The following is a 15,368-nucleotide window of genomic DNA, read 5'->3' as shown; positions in this document are numbered from 1 at the left end:
AAATAGATACTGGTTGAAAAGTAGGACATAAAAGTACTTTTCTTTCACTCCTTAACTACATCAATTTTAATTGAACAGACTACTTGTTCAAAAACTCTCCAAATAGGAATTTGTAGTTCACAGATAGATTGAAAATACAAATTAATAGATTTTTATTTCACAGAAACTTAAGGTAATGCTACAGGACAATCAAATTTAGAAAGAAACTATTGCATCAAACAATGGAATTCTCCTGAAGGGAAGAATGGAGAAATATGAAGAACTTGAAACCAACTATATGTTCACTCAGTCAGCCACTCATTCTATACGCATTGTGTCTTTTCACCATATATAAAATATGTTTCAGCACTTGGAGAATTGGAAATTAAAAAATACTTTTCTCTCCAGGGACCTATGGCAAAGACAAAAATCAGCTATGTTAATAAATCTGTGCCTATGATTTCCAATTTGACAACTCCATAGATTTTATTTGAAAAAAAAAAAATGTCCTGAGAGAAAATATAAACTTTTCCAGAATATTCCAGATTTCAAATAGCAGAGCCAATGCAGGTAATAAATACATCATACATATTTTTGGGGGTTAGTCTTTCAAATAGGACAAAAAAGGTTATGTGGTTTCTTAACTCACATTATGCTTTGCACACTATTTGTGCTGAATTTTGATTGAATAAATGCCTTTGTATCTCTGCGTTTCTGCATAAGTAAGTGCTATTTTGATCCTAAGATTTAGCGGATGTGACCCATAAATCCTATTTCAGAAGTGCTCTAAAAATCAGTTATAAAAATGAGAATTTTTGGCAAAATATAATTATTTACATACAAATCATTGGGAATTCAAAGTCCGTAGAGCAGTTCTTTATTTGGGTGGTCTCAAAGACGAGGTCATAAGACACAATAAAGCCTTGAAAACACATGGGATTTTTACACTGAAATAATTCTAACTTTCTGCAGATTTTAATTTCACATCACACAAATTAATGCAGCATTATTTTTGAGGCAACCAAATTGCAACATAACTAAGTGAGGCTTATATTAATCATAATTTGCTGGTGTATAATTTATAGTATTTTGAGATACTCTATTGCCATACACACCACTAATCACAGAAGACATGGTTTAAATTTATTAAAGCTTGGAAAATGTATTTTTCAATACACACTCAACTACAGTCTCTTAGATAATTCATATGGCCTCATAAATTACTCTTTTAAAATTTATATGCTTATAATATTATGTTTCATTTCTCACACTACAACATCTGGGTACCCTAAGAGTTTTTGATTCTAAGTCTAATAATATACTGTACTATAAAAGTGGTTCACAGAAGAAAACAGAAGACTATGAGAAACTGAGTGAATTGTGGTTTTCCCTAAAGCAAAGAATAGTGTAAGGAAGAATAACTGCACAGCAGAATTTACTGAAAATTCGTTTCTTTGGCACTTAGGATACCCTGATAAGTTTCTGTAAAAGAACTATAAACCCAAGGGAATAGTATTTGCAATTTTAAAGAAGTGACAAATTACATGATTATAGTGTTTGATATGGTTTATGGGCTTGTTTACCACAACACTAAATCTATTAAGACAAGTTTTGCCAAGAAAAAGGATTTGAAAGAAGCCAACAGAATTTTCAAAAACTCTCTAACAAATATTATTAAAAATCTTCATAAACACAAACAGTTCATTTGGGGAAAATCATCTGATGTGAGCCTCTTATTATTTATAAGTTAATACAATTTATTTATCTATCTAGTCAACCATTCATTCAACAAACAGCTGTTGAGTTTTATTATATGCCAAGAAATGAGCTTTATTTTCTGGGAGATGAATATGAATGTAATGAATATGAATGCTATGGTTCCTGTCCAAAATCTATTAATTCACAAGCAACTTTCTTCACTTATTTCATCTATTTATTTATTTATTTATTTATTTATTTATTTATAATCTATTTATTTATCTATTTATTTATTTTGCAGTGCTTAGAATCAAACTCAGGGCCTTGTACATGCAAGGCAAGCAATATACCACTTAGCACTTCCCATCCCTCCATTTTTTTTAAGAAGTTTTCTTTCATATTAAATTAGGATAATAATTCAAACCTTCCTTCTCTGTGTTAAATCAATCATCGAGCATAGTGCCTTGCACATAGTAAATGGCTAATCAACACTACTTGTCTGGTTAAGTTTTCGTACTGCTTGTCCCTACAGTAAGAGAATATAAATGATATATAGAAAATCATCCATGGGGGAATGAATGCTACAAACAAAGGCACAGAGAGCCATCAGAGGGCCCTCAGTACACGAAGGCAGTCTATAAAACAACTACCTGTCCTTGTGCTGCTGCCCACACTCTCAGGTGCCTCAGGTCTATGCCTGCTGATAAACTTGCCGATGTATTCTGTGCTTGTGATCTGGGTTTGGTTCTTATTTCATTCACCAAATAATCATTGAGTTCCTAGACACAGTCCAAAACACTGGGCACAACAGAAATTAAATAAAAGAAAAAAAATCTTCCCTCATGGAGTTTAATTTTTGATTGGGGGAGACAGAAAGTAAGTCCTAAATTCATATTGTATCCATTAGTGGCTAAGTGTTATGGTGAACTGATATAATACACTACAAAGATTAGGGAGGTGTTTCAGAGATGAGGAACTGATATCTTTGAGTACAGTCTTGATTTGGTTATACCTGCACATTAGGAAGAATAATATGCCTGAGATGAGCAAGAGGGATTGAAGAGAATTTAGGAAGAGACAATATTATAAAGAATAACAAGACTTTAATTGTAATCATCCTGATAAGAGGAAATTAGTGCTGGGGTTACACAATGTTAGTAAAACTAGACAGTACAATATTAAAAGCCTTGAGGAAATAAGTCCAGATTTTGTTTTTAGGATGTGTGAAAATGATTAGAATGGAATCAAATTTGACAGAAACAGCTGAATTAGTAGCAGAAAAGGAAACTCTGGGTTGACCGATTTTTGTGGGGAGAGAGTCAAATGTGAGGTCGTTTTGAGGCTAACTTTTCACCAATTTTCAATAGGGCTGGAGGTGTAGCTCAGTGGTTGAGTACATGCTAAGTATGCATTTGGCTCTGGGTTCAATTCTCACCACAACAACTACCACCACCATCAAAGCTCAAGAACTATTTACCTCCTAAATCCAGAGCTCATATATACAATTTGTTATGTGCAAAAGAATAATGATTACATGAGTTCAAAATGATACATAAAGTCCATGAGTAAAAAAAGATTGGCAACAAAATCTTGTAAAAAAAAATGTTCACAGAAGAATTATTCATAGCAGCCAAAAAATAGAAACAACCCAAATGTCTACCACTGATGAATGAATAAATAATATGTGATATTTATACAAGGAAATATCATTCAGAAATAAAATAGAATGAAGTGGGTGACAAGAATATTGTGGAATATGATATAAGCGTGTGTTGGCTGATTTTATTCTTTGTGATTTTGGCCTCAATAGAAAAAGTAAAATTAAAACAGGGATTGAAGTATGAATATATCCCACAATTTATAAGAAATGTGAAAATATTGCACCCAAGTTAGTCACAAAATGCAACATACTGTAGTGTTTATGTAAAATATCCAAAGGAGATACACATAGAGACAAAAACTAAATTAGGGTTCCATAATTAGGGTTGTGCCATTCTTGGTTCTTGAAGTATAATGACAACCACTGAATTTTTACTTTAAGAGGATGACTATTATAGCATATGAGTTATTTCTAAATATAACTATAAGGTTAAAAAGAAAGAAAAACACTAAGAAGGTTTCCAAGCAAGACAATCTAGACAAATAGTTTCTTCTGACACTCTTCACCATGATACTACAGTTAAGACATACATTTTTATCTGAACACATTTCAAAATCCATAAATATATAATGAAAAAAAGTCCCTCCAAATAATACAGTGCTTGACTATATGACTATATGTTTTAGTCCAGTTTATTAGAGTAATTCTGGTCTTAATCTATTAAATGATGTCATACTTCATTTGTTAGTCATGATCTATAGCACAAAAACAACCACTGCTCTAGCAAAGTAAAGAATTATCCCAAAGATTAGGTTGAATCTGAGTAAAGGACAAAAAAGAAGAAGAAATCATGAAGGAAAAATTAATTACAGAAGAAAGAGAAGACTCCTGAGTATACTTTATAGAGGCAAATGGAGGAAAAAAGATAGCAAAGAAAATAACCACATTAGATATTTTCAATGAAAATTTCAATAAGGATGAAGATTGAACAGGACCATTGCTTTTAGTTAATGCATTTGCTTTAGTTTATTAGAGTGGGGCTAACAGAGACTACGAAGAAACTCTGTTATGTAATTGCAACTTCACCACTTTTTAACTGCATAAGCATTCAAAATTTCTAAAACTTTCAACGTCTCACATATAAATATAAACAGTCACCTCACAAAGCCTTGCTTTGTGCTTCCATTTATGAATGGTTGTTTCTGTAATATAGTAGGGGCAGGGAGACTTTGAATTCCCATAAGGAAGAAAGGAATAACAGGAGTTTGGATCCACTAATTATAAAGTTTAAACTTAGTTTCAAAGTATTTGCATTGTATGAAGTAAAACAGTCAGAAGAGAGCAGGTTAAAGGGTAACATGGAATAATGACATTTAGAAATCACCATCATTATTATTTTGTTTTGTTTGCTTGTTGGTTCACAAGCATGTTTTGCTGAAAAAGCCTTAAAAATGTTCATAGATATCTGGCCTAAGGTCATGCAAAAAAGATTAAAAATGAAAAGAGATATGATTAGGGAGACAGAAGATTTTAAACGAAGTCAGATAATACAATAATCACACAATTGATAGGTTAAAAGATAAATGAAATTTGAATGAGAAAATATAAGGCATCATAAAAAATGGAAAGACAACATCAAAACAAATTAAAAATTAGCTTCAATTACTTCCTACCTTGACAAGAATGATGTAAAGAAATGACCACTGAATATGTTGCAGGCTCCAGAAAGGCTAAGGAACAGCAATGTGACAGGATATTTAGATTGTGGGGAAGACAGAAGGGTTCATTTAAACTCACTGCCTTTTTCTTCCTGATGGTTGGTCAACTATTTGGAAAGTAGTGCAAACTGAGGTGTGGCTTTAACAGTCTGAAGATTCCAGATAACATACTCTACTTTAGTATTTATGTCTATACTTGCTAACTATTTTAGTAATTAAATCTAGAGTTGTGTGGAGGAAGGGAAGGTGGAGATCAACATAGGTTTCTTAAGGACCCTTCCTTATTCTGTCTGCCCTGCTATTGCAAAATACTCAGAAACAACCAATAGGTATTACTCACAGTTCTGGAGGTGGGGGAGTTCAAGATCAAAGCACTGGCAGACTTGGTGCCTACTGGGAATCCCTCTCTCATTGACTGTGCCTTCTTGCTGTCTCCTTGTTTGGTGGAAGGGCCCAGAAGCTTTCCCAGGATTTTTCTGTGACTGCCAAGCATGAGGGGTCTACCTTCATGACCTAATCACCTATAAAGGCCCCACATCCTAACATCACGGGATTAATGATTAAGTTTCAACAGGTTAAATTTGGAGGTACATGCTGGGTCCACAGCAGCCTCTAAAATATCCATTGGCATTGGCCTTGATGGACTTGTTTTAGAAGTGTTTTCTCCAGTTACACTTGCACCACTCTACCACTGAAATAACTGTACGACATTGACAAATTATCTGACCTCTCAGAGTCTTTGTTCCTTCATCTGGAAAATTACAAAGCTGATGAACTCAAAGGTCTTTTAGAGTTGTAAACTTTGTGGAATTTTTATTCTAGAACATTTGGGTTCTTGCCCTGCATTTGCTGCTAATTACATAGCATTTGGCAAGTCTCTCCCTACTTTAGACATCTATTTCCCTATAGTAAAACATGGGAAGTGAATTAAATGATTAATAATGTTCTTAAAGCTCAGAGTCCAAGCTGAATGGGTGATTGATGATACAATATGGGCAATTACAAGTTACATAAGTTAAGATGTTATAATTTTGTTGAGCAAATAGATCAGATTTATTTTTTTTAAAAAAGGGAATTCTCCCTTTTCTAAATGATAACAAAGAGAACAATAAAATGGACACACATATATTGCTAATAATAAGAAATGTGGCAGAAATTCTATACTATATCTATTATTCAAAAAAATTCTTTAAGTAACGACAAACTTCCTTTGCATTTACTGTCAAAATTGTGTTATATTTAACCTCACAATTTTAATTATATTTGTTTTATCTTCATCATATACAGTTAAACTATTGAGTCTATGCTAAAACTTATCTTTATAGATTCCTATAATATATACCACAGATACCAAAACAGTTTTATGCTAAAAAACATAAAAACATAAACTAGGGATATAGTTCAGTGGTAGAACACAGTTTAACTTGTAAAAGGCACCAGGTTCTATCCCCAGGATGGAAAGAAAAAGCGGAATTAAAAAATAAAATAAATGGTTCATTAAAAAGAAAAGAAAAGAAACATAAACAAGTACACTCCTGCTATGGAAAGAGGAAATGAATATTCAGAATATTGCTCATCTTTATTTAAAATTCAACCTTTCTTTACCGTTATGTGTTGAATTGTGCTACTACACAAATTTCTACTTTGATCCCTAATCCCCATTACCTCAGAATGAAACCTTATTGATAATCAGGTCTTTGCAGAGGTAATCAAGTTAAAATGAAGTCAGTAGGGTGAGCCCTAATCTAATATGACTGATATTATAGGAAGGGAGAATTTGAACGCAGAGACACAAATACATGGAAGAAAGGCATCCACAAGCCAAGGAGAAAAGCCTGTGACAGGACCTTTCCTCATATTCCTGAGCAGGAAGCAACTTTACAAATACCTTCATCTCAAACTTCCAGGTGCCAGAACTGAGAAAAAGTAAATTCCTATGTCTGAGCTGCCCAGATTGTGGTTCTTTGCGACAGCAGCCCAAGAAAACTAGTTCAATGTTCCTGAAAAAAATCCTTTCATATCCCTTTCCTAGAATCAAAATATTTTTAGACTTTTACAATTTTGAAATGGAAATCACAAACCCAAGAAATATACTTTAGACAACCATGGGAACTTAAGCAAATTCGGGAGAAAATAATTAGTTTAGTAGTAACATGGCTAATCTATATTAATTGATTGATATTATATGCATAAACTGATACATCAAGTCCATTAATTTGGACAATCTAAGTTACAATTTTTGACAGTTCAACAAAATGTATTATCCTCTATCATCATCTATAGTGCCAAAATAATATGTCAGTAAAAAAAAAAATTAAACCTACTTTAAAATAATAATAAAGACTTGGAGCCATCCTGTTAATTATATATAAATTCTTAAATGGCAAACCTGAGTTTTTTTAGAATTAGCAAACTATCAAGTAGATGGTACAGCAAAGTAAGAAGAAATACAAAGTGAAAGCATATGTGTGTTATCAATCCTAAACTTTGTCCTCCAGCTGAAAATAATTTCCAAAGTTAACCTCAGAGAGTATTAAAATAATAAAAATTCACATATATGATATAAATGAGATTTATTGGTTGTAATTCACAAGATTCTACAAGATGGGGTGTTAGCTTCTCATCACGGTGACCAAATACCTGCCAAGAAGCTTAGAGGAGGAAAATTTGTTTTGAGCTCAGGGTTTCAAAGATTCAGTCCATGGTTGGCTGACTATTATTATGGGCCTAAGATGAGCCAGAACATCAGGGCAGAAGGGCAGTGGTAAAGGAAAGCTACTCACATTAAGACAGCCAGGAAGCAAAGAGGAAGTGCAGAAGTTTCTAGAGGGAAGATGCACCCTTCATGGGCACTCCCCACTGGCCTCCCTCCTCCAGGCATGCTCCACCTGCCTATAGTTACCACCCAGACAATCTATTTAAACTAGGATGGGGGCTGGGGATGTGGCTCAAGAGGTAGCGCGCTCGCCTGGCATGTGTGAGGCCCGGGGTTCGATCCTCAGCACCACATACAAAACAAAGATGTTGTGTCTGCTGAAAATTAAAAAAATAAAATATTAAAATTTGCTCTCTCTCTCTCTCTCTCTCTCTCTCAAAAATAAATAAATAAACTAGGATGGGATGATTAGGTTATGGCTCTCACAATCCAGAAATTTCACCTCTGAATATTCTTACATTAACATGGAATACCTCATATGTAAACCATGAGAGGTAAAAATGGAACAACTGTTAGTGTAATTCATAAAAGAGAGCAGCAAATGCAGAGAATATTTGTCTAGAAGGACTCGACCAATATTTACTTAGCATAAGGCTTTGGAATGTCATGCATTCTAAAATTTCACTTAAAATAGGTCAAGTATCCTAAAAAGACTTTTTTTTTAATCTCCTTCCTTCCTAGTCCCCTTAATCATTTGGTTTTAAAAAGCAGTAAATTATTTATTTTTTTTCCCTACAGCAGAGATTATAGGGATGAAATCCATTCTTCAAAAAGTATTTTAAAATAATGTTTTATAATAATATAGGTTGAATTATATCCTTTTCTATGTAGTACCAAATAAGGGATTCAACGAGAAGGATCACAATCTGTAAGCAATGAGTCTTAAAAGAAGAATTTACTTTCCTTGGATGGTAAACAAATTTTATATGAGAATTTGCAGTGGGTTGGGGATGTGGCTCAAGAGGTAGCGCGCTGGCCTGGCATGTGCGGGGTGCTGGGTTCGATCCTCAGCACCACATACAAACAAAACAAAGATGTTGTGTCTACCAAAAACTAAAAAAATAAATATTAAAAAAATTCTCTCTCTCTCTCTTAAAAAAAAAGAATTTGCAGTATAATTACTCATCAAAATTACTAATAAAGTTTAGCCATAGGGCTGGGGTTGTAGCTCAGTAGTAGACTGCTTTCCAAGCATGTGTGAGGCCCTGGGTTTGATTCTCAGCACCACATAAAAATAAACAAATAAAAATAAAGATATTGTGCCCATCTAGAACTAAAAGAAATATTTTTTTTTTCAAAAAAGTATAGCCATACTCCTTAAATACTTGAGAAAAAGTTAAAATAAAAATTATGTTTATTTTTCTGTATGATATCTTTATTCAAAGTCTACATATTTTTTTCAGATTATCAGCATTCCTAGTTCCATGACCCTAAACTAAAAGAAAATAGCTATAATTTTATTTTTTTATTTTTTTTAATTTGTTTTAATTAGTTACACATGACAGTACAATGACCTTGACACATCATATATTTGAATCAGATGGGATAAAATTTCTCATTATTCTGAGTGTACAGGTTGCAGAATCACATTGGTCATGCAGTCACATATATACACACAGAAATAATAATGTCTATTTTATTCTACTGTCCTTCCTTCCCCCCTTCCCCACCAACCCCTCCCATCACTTCTTTCTACCCAATCTAAGAAGGTGACACAATTCTTTTTTTATTTGTTTGTTTCTCACATCTTCATACATGTATTTTGTATAACCATGAGGGTCTCTTTTCATGTTCCATGCAATTCCCTTTCTCCCTTCCTTTCCCTCCCACCTCTCTTCCCTATCTAGTGGTAATCTTCTTATGCTCTTCCTCCCTACCCCATTTTGAGTCACCCCCCTTATATCAGAGAAGACATTCTGCATTTGGTTTTTTGCGATTGGCTAACTTCACTTAGCATAATCTGTTCTAATGCCATCCATTTCCCTCACATGCCATGATCTTATTATTTTTTATTGCTGAGTAATATTCCGTGGTGTATAAATGCCACATTTTTTTATCCATTCATCCATTGAAGGGCATCTAGGTTGGCTCCACAGTCTAGCTAAAAAAAAAAAGCTATAATTTTAAATAAGTTATATAATGAAAACAAACAGGCCTGGATAACAAATAGGCTTATCTCTTCCCACTGACTTATTGCCAGAAAGGAAGATGTATATAGCGGAGACCCTACACAGTACGGGAGGCCATATGGTGGAGCCTATCGGATGGAAATGACCACTTTAAGTTGTTACAAAGGGGGTTAGATTATCCTCTATTTCTTTAAGCTAAGGTAAAACAAATAATCAAAAATAATAACAACAAAAACTAAAACTAGCAAACTCTGTGGGATCTGGACTATTGGACAGAGATAGTAGATTGTCCCTACATACTTACCGACTATTGAAGACAAGATTACTACAAGTGCTCAGATTATCTCACCATTTCCCCAACCATGGCAAGAAAAATCAGGACATATCAATGCATCCTTCTGAGATTTGGAATAAAATATAGTTAGATCACTATTAATTTTTATAATTTCGACTTTGACCTTTGGAGGTAATAATGGATGTACTCTAGGTGACTTCTGAGTACATGAAGCATAGTTTATAACCTATTGTAGTCATGCAACAAAAACTTATTGCTAATCACAAGACAGTCAATATGGGTTTACAAAAACAGCCAAAGACACATCCAGCTGTCCTCCTCAGTTGATTTCAACTAGGCTTCCAGTCAAACAATTAATGACAATTCAGTAGACTAGTTCCATAATAGAACTAGGAGGGCCATGGGCCACAGAGGGTGCTATCTCTAAGGCTGTCTAGCCAAGCAAGGAGTTATAGGGCAGGGAGGTCTGCCTTATGAAGGAAAGAGTCTTGAGTTGAATCTTGAAGGATAATTAGCAAAGTTTATCATGTGAATCCCTGGAGGACAGTAAAGGATCAAAGAAAAAAAAGCCTCATATAGGAGAAAGGCAGGTTCTGTGAGCGACAATACACAGAGTGTCGAATTCTATAATATTAACACTTTGTTTTATAAAGCATATAGAACACTAGGCTAAAAAACATAATTATATGTAAATGCACTGTTATTTCCTCAGGTTAGTAAGATATACACACTAACTGGATGAAGCCAATAGGGAACAAAGATAGAACTATTTCACTCATGCTTTTCTTGTTTCCTATATTTTGAATCACACATTCATCCCCTTATGGCACTGACAAAAAAAAAAATTAAAAAAATAACACATAACAAATATGTCCACACATTAAGTACAAAATATTACAAAGCATGAACATTTGTGCTGGAAAAGCCTATTGCCAATGTGTCAGACTCAGCGCTTATTAGCGCACAAGAAGGAGCCAAATGTAGCCTAATCATACTAAATGCCACAGTGGGTACAATTCAAGCTTTTATTTTTAGACTTTTTTTCATTTTCTAATTTTTATTTAAGTATCCAACAAGGCCATAAACAAAAGCAGCTTATACTGGCAAAGGAAGGGCAACCGACAGAAGATATTTAAGTCACCATGCAAAAATTAACTTGAATGGAAATACAATTCATAACTACTTAGTCATTTCTCCACAAATGAGTTATTTCACTTATTATTCAGAGAATGAAGGTTACAATGGTATGTGGTAAGAGGGTGTCAATGGTTAGGCATGGAGGTGATGATGATGGTGATAATCATCAAGTAACATTGCAGAGTGCTTAATCAAGGCCAAACACAGTGCTTGGTGTACTACATAAAATGTCTCATTTATTCCTCACATAGAACAATATGTGATGAAAATCATAATCCTGAAATATGACTAAGCTCTCATTCTGCACCAGTACCTCAGCTAAGCATTATTCTCATTAATCCTCATTAAAATTACTTCACACACAATGTTCTCCTTTAGCTCTTATCATAATTGAAGAAGTATAATCCCCCATTTACCAATGAGAAAAAAAAAAAAAACTTGGAAAGTTCAAGCCATCTGGCCAATGTTCAATGGCACTGAGAAACTTTAGAAGGAACTTGACTATGTCAGATATGTTCTTGGTGGCCTAGAAAAGGGTGCTCATTTCTGCCAGAAGCTTAATAAGATTCCTCTTTAAAATAAAATAGGCCCATTGTAGGAATATTAAGAGATTTTGAGAAAAACAACTGAATAATAGCTATGATGCTCTTCCAGCATTTTATAGGCAATTAATCTAGACAGATGATTGAGAGAGATAGAGAAAGGGGTAGATTGATAGATATCTAAAATAATAATAATAATAATAATAAGTATATCTTATCTCTGGTAAAAAAAAAAAAAAAAGAAAAAGAAAAAGCTGAAATGGATTAGAGGTTTACTAATAGTTAACTATCAATTTCTGCCGCCACACAGCCTTGTAGATTCAAACAGCAACTCTTTATTCCGGAACTCTCACCGGCACTCTACACACACTTCCCGGGAATATACTCCCTCGGGGAATATACTCCCTCCACCGGGCTCCGTGTGCCAATTCTCCTGGAACCCTGGGAGAACTCAATGGGAACTCCAAAGTAGCGGGCGCCTGAGGCAGCAGGATCAGCCCTAATCCTGGAGCCGCCCTATTCCTTGGTGGGTCACCTTTCAATCATTCCCTCTGGCAAAAATACCAGGCGTCATTCCACTAAATTGTGGCTCTCAACAAATTTCAAAGTGCTATCTAGATTAGGTACAAATTAGAAAAGTACATGGAGGAGATGGAACAAGGACACATAAGAAAAAAAAAAAAACATTTAAAATTATAATTGTGTACAAACTTCCCCTCAAGTAGAATATTATCAGATTTTGTGGCTAGGAAATTCTAGATATTGTGATATGATAAAGTATAAGTCAATATATGCACACAAGGATTTCAAAGACAAATATAATCTCAAGTTTGAACTAATTCCTTGAAGTTACTTAAATGAAAGTTACACATCCTGACATTCTCAAAACTTGAGACACTTTTGAAACCATAATTAACAAGTTCAAAGTGGCTGTTTTCAATCTGTAAATTCCACACTGGGTTTTAAAGTTAAAATCCACATTCCCTCAATTGTTTTGTAAATAATATTATTGAAGCAACCTATGTTCCCTTTTAACAAAAATTGCTAGACTCATCATAAGCCTCTGATATGCTTTGTAGAACAAACAAACAAACACAGAACACTAAAACCCAGTAGATGATTTACAGCAAAAGTAGGGGTTGGGATTGTAGCTCAGTGGTAGTGTGCTTGCCAAGCATATATGAGGCACTGGGTTTGATTCTCAGCACCACATATAAATAAATGAATAAAATAAAGATCCATTAACATCTAAAAAACATTTTTAAAAACACCAGCAAAAGTATATATTTTCATCCTAAAGAAACCACACACTGTGAGAGATTCCTAAGGTTAGTGTTTGAATGCTCTTATTAACTGCAACTCTGGAGAACTAAAGCACTTTAGCATTAAAAAGTGAAAGACAGGCAATCAGCTTGCTGGATAATTTTACATTAGTAATGACTTATAAATGCCACTGGAAGGCAGCTTTATCCACTGGAACAGCCAATGCCATCATCACAATGCCCAATGCCATAGAGGGTGTACACATTGATAATAAATGGGTTATCGACTTTCATGGCCTTATTTTTACTGAAACTACATAGTGAATCTATGGACTCTAGCTTCTCCTGGTGCCTGAGGTCTGTGCATCAATGACTTATTTGTAATAAAAATAACTGAACCATGCATCCATTAAAAATTCATAATGGAAATTTGTTTGGGATTATGTGTATATGAGTGTTTCTGCCATTTAAGGATGAAGTATTCTAATGTGTGCCTGTGTTAAAAAATAATTTTAAACACTGATAGAAGACTAAACATCTTTAAGGCAAACAAGACTTTAATTCATAATCATAATTGGATCACTGGATATTTTTAGAGGATAATTTTGAAAAGTCGTTCACTTGAAAAGACCTAGACTTAGAGACTGATCTCTCTGCCATCATTTTTAATCTAACCTGTTATTTATTTACCAGCATTGAAATTATCTGCTTTATCATAAGGAAGACCAGAGAATGCAAACAGAAAAAGGTTTTCTGGTAAATCCCATCCTTAGACATGCTGTAATGTAGACTCAGATATTCTTGGACTGAAGATATGTTTTATGTATGAATTACTATCCATATTTCTAAAAATCTGGAGACAACATAGAAATTCCCACTTTTGGTTCCTCTCAAAACATTTGAAGACCTAGAAACACTTGAGCCCATGTTACCATACTGTAAAAACAGAAGGTGAGTAATGCCTGCCTCTCCAAATTGGACACTCATAACTTGATTTGTCTTATAGTCAATCAGTCAGCCACTCTCAGAATCCTCATCACCATTGTGTTTTGTTATCTTACAGCTAGTTAATGCTTTAATCATTTAGCTTTAGTCTTTCACATTATCTGCTAGCCCAGTAAATACATGAGAGTGCTATACCCAATTTTAGTTGCTTAATAATACCTTCAATTTCAAAGTAAAGAGGGCTCTGCCACTGCAAGTGATATCAGTATCACAGGAAGAATATACCACTCCTTTGGGGGCTGTCCTTACATCTTGCTCCTCTGCCCTTCTAAAATTCCCAGGCCCTTTTGCTGAAGAGAAAAGTCCCACCTACATGGTTAAAATGTTTTCACAGAACCCAGGACTTTTGTAACAGACTTCCTCTAGATAGTCTTTAGATGTGTCTAAAAAGAAATACTAGGGCTAACTGCAGGAGGTCAAGGTCCACTAAAAATACTAGGAGACATTCACTTTGGGTGATGAAGACCCCACTCAACATATCCTTCCTGCTTCTCTTTTCCTCCCTATATAAACCCTTTACACCCATGAGCCCTAAAATGAAGTTCTGAGGCAATAGCCCCTATCTTCTCAAGATTATTGGCCCTTAATTCCTTCCTACCAATTCTTATCTCCTGAATACTGGCCTTCAAGCAACTAGCAGCCAGGACCTTTTAATTCCAGTATCAAGAGTTATCCTTTGAAACAGTGAGTCAAATCATAATATTGCTTTGTTCAAAATTCTCTAATTTTCCTGGGACTCAAAGTTCTTACTCTACCCACCAAAAACCCACTCCCCATATCTCTCAGCTTTATAACTCTGCTTATTTCCCATTACTCTTCTCCTTGCTCATTCTGCTTTGGTCACAATGGTTCTCCTTATTTTTCCTCAAATACACTGCTGCCTCACAGACTTTTGTCCTTATTCCTTCTGCCTGCAATGTGGTTTTTCTCAGATATACAATTGCTCAGGAGTAACCAGTCATTAATATCTTCTCTGACTATAGTTTTTGTGTTTGCAAATTTTAAATATACTGTCAATCCCACTCCCCCTTCCCTGCTTTACTTTTCTCCATTGCACATATATTTTAAACCAAATTTTCATACTTCTTTTCTCTCTCTGCTCCTAATAGAAGGTGTTAAGGACAGTGTATTTTGTCTGCTGCTCATCTTCATCACACTGTTGTATTTTCAATATCTAAAACATAGAAGGCACTCAATTTATTTTGTGAGTAGCTTCATGTGTCATTTGCATTCACAAGGACACATTTCTTCAACATTTAGGTGGGAAACACCTAAAATACATGATAC

At 34.4% G+C, this 15,368-nt stretch overlaps 1 protein-coding gene across 2 annotated transcripts in view; it reads right to left on the bottom strand.

The window, feature by feature from the left end:
* ADGRL3 (adhesion G protein-coupled receptor L3) overlaps positions 1–15,368 on the bottom strand; it is a 788,620-nt gene that overhangs the window by 424,556 nt on the left and 348,696 nt on the right. The window contains exon 1 of one of the 2 annotated variants that reach the window (XM_081302962.1): positions 5,336–5,550. The exons of the other annotated variant lie outside the window; for it this stretch is intronic. The gene's annotated coding sequence lies outside the window, so the exon portion shown is untranslated. Of the gene's footprint in view, positions 1–5,335; positions 5,551–15,368 lie in introns of those variants that run through there. 2 annotated transcript variants of the gene reach the window in all.

The sequence above is a fragment of the Spermophilus citellus genome, assembly GCF_964194105.1.
Source record: "Spermophilus citellus genome assembly, chromosome: 8".
Classification (NCBI taxonomy): Eukaryota; Metazoa; Chordata; class Mammalia; order Rodentia; family Sciuridae; genus Spermophilus; species Spermophilus citellus.
The sequence above is the reverse complement of the archived record's forward strand: the minus strand, read 5'-3'. Positions and strand labels throughout refer to the sequence as shown.